Source organism: Hypanus sabinus, unplaced genomic scaffold (genome assembly GCF_030144855.1).
Source record: "Hypanus sabinus isolate sHypSab1 unplaced genomic scaffold, sHypSab1.hap1 scaffold_2834, whole genome shotgun sequence".
NCBI classification, from domain to species: Eukaryota; Metazoa; Chordata; class Chondrichthyes; order Myliobatiformes; family Dasyatidae; genus Hypanus; species Hypanus sabinus.
Window position 1 is genome coordinate 13,883 of NW_026780977.1, and position 1,932 is coordinate 15,814.

A 1,932-nucleotide genomic window follows, 5' to 3' on the forward strand; every position below is an offset into this window, starting at 1 on the left:
GACCAACGGGCTCCAGGACAGCTTCTTCCACGAGGACATGTGACTGCTGAATTCATGCAGGCACAACTGTATGTCAATGTTATATTGACTATAGAGTTGTACATATATTTGTTATAAATTACTATAAATTTGCGCATTGTACATTTAGACTGAGACATAACGTAAGGATTTTTGCTCTATGTGTATGTGAAGGATGTATTTAATAAAGTTAGGACAATCTAATAAAGGATACTTAAATGTCCTTTTTATACCCATTTAAAATGAATGTTTCATCAGAATGTGGTGCTGATCGCGAAAGAGAAAACAAAGAAAAGCAGAGAGATTGAATGCGAGAGAGAGAGAGAGAGAGAGAGAGAGAGAGAGAGAGAGAGAGAGAGAGAGAGAGAGAGAGAGAGAGAGAGAGAGAGAGAGAGAGAGAGAGGGAGAGAGAGAGAGAGAGAGAGAGAGAGAGAGAGAGAGAGAGAGAGAGAGAGAGAGAGAGAGAGAGAGAGAGAGAGAGACAGAAAAGGTGGAACCTTGTAGAACGTGCCGGGGAATTTGAACAGAGAGTCTGTCTGGTGGGTCTAGGAAGGAGTGGAATACAGGAGGAGGAAAAAGAAAGCGTTTTAACATTTTAAAGTAGGTTTGGAATTTTGCAGCACACGGTTATTCTATCTGATGTTTGTCTGAATGGGAATATTTGAGATGCGAGCTCCGTTGAAACCACAATGCATCCTCATGCGACAATACATGGCAATAGGTTCGAAGGCTAATTCTCCCGTGTACGTTGCAGTGTACGTTATCTACGAACCTCCTTAGGTCTAAATCCGTTTATGATCTCCCGTAAATTATATATAATTTCTATTAATTCTTCTTTCTTTAATTTACCTTTGCCAGGTTTGAAATACAATGCGCTACTGCTAGAAAAGCGAAAGTTCATTATATTTACACCTCCATGCCCATGACAGTAAACTTGAACACAAACTGAAAAGTTGAGTCTCAAGTTCATTTGAAGCACTGAAGCCCAAACAATGTTTCTGCCCAGGATTGAACTGGGGACCTTTCGCGTGTGAAGCGAAAGTGATAACCACTACACCACAGAAACCATGCAAAGCGCTCAATGCTTTGCGCTCTTGAGCAATGACCCGAGGCATCCCCTCCCCGCCCTGCTCTGAAATACAGCATTAAGCAAAAGATATTGCCCACCATCCCTTTCCGTTTTCAGTACCAAGTACTAAATAGTTCGGGATTTATTCCCTGGAATATGGGTATAGGTAGAATGTTACAAGGACGTGGCAGTGGAACGAACCCAAGTGCTGAACACGGGCGTGGAATGGGTGCCAAGTTAGTGTTTACCTGGTGTCTTGGTTTTAGGAGAGAATTCAGGAACGATGCTAGACTTAGAACTGATCGTCCTAAGATCCATGGGGTGAGGTTACTCAAACACGAGTCGACCAACGAACTGGCACCTTCTAGCTGTGATCATACGGTTTTTATAATGCATTTGCTGATGGAAAACAGGTGTTTGTATTTAGTGGAAAATGGAAATGATTGAGAACTAATCGAGGTGATTGAGGCCCAATTCCTGAGGAAGATCGCCAGATACCCGAAGGGACCATGACAATACAACACCCCCACCCCCACCGCCACCAACAGGAGCCTTCCTGCGATCCTCCAGGCCTGTCTGGATGGTTCCGATGAAAGTCCTGGATGAGGGAAGGATCTAGGATGAAAGAGCAAGGGACCCAGGAACACTCTTCAGGACCGTACACTTCCCAGTCCACCAGGTATTGGAGACCCCGGCCCCGACGGCACACGTCCAGTAGTCTTCGGACGGTGTATGCCTGATGATTGTCGATGAGACGGGCAGGTGTGGGAGTTTCAGCAGGGGAACACAAGAAGCTGACGGAAACTGGCTTGAACTGAGAAACATGACAAGTTGGGTGAATGCAT

The 1,932-nt window shown here is 44.7% G+C and overlaps 1 non-coding gene across 1 annotated transcript; it reads right to left on the reverse strand.

Moving 5' to 3' along the window:
* Positions 1-1,011: 1,011 nt before the first annotated feature.
* On the reverse strand, positions 1,012-1,084 carry trnav-cac (transfer RNA valine (anticodon CAC)). The gene has a single exon. It is a non-coding gene; the product is annotated as a tRNA-Val (tRNA).
* Between the last annotated feature and the right edge of the window lie 848 nt (positions 1,085-1,932).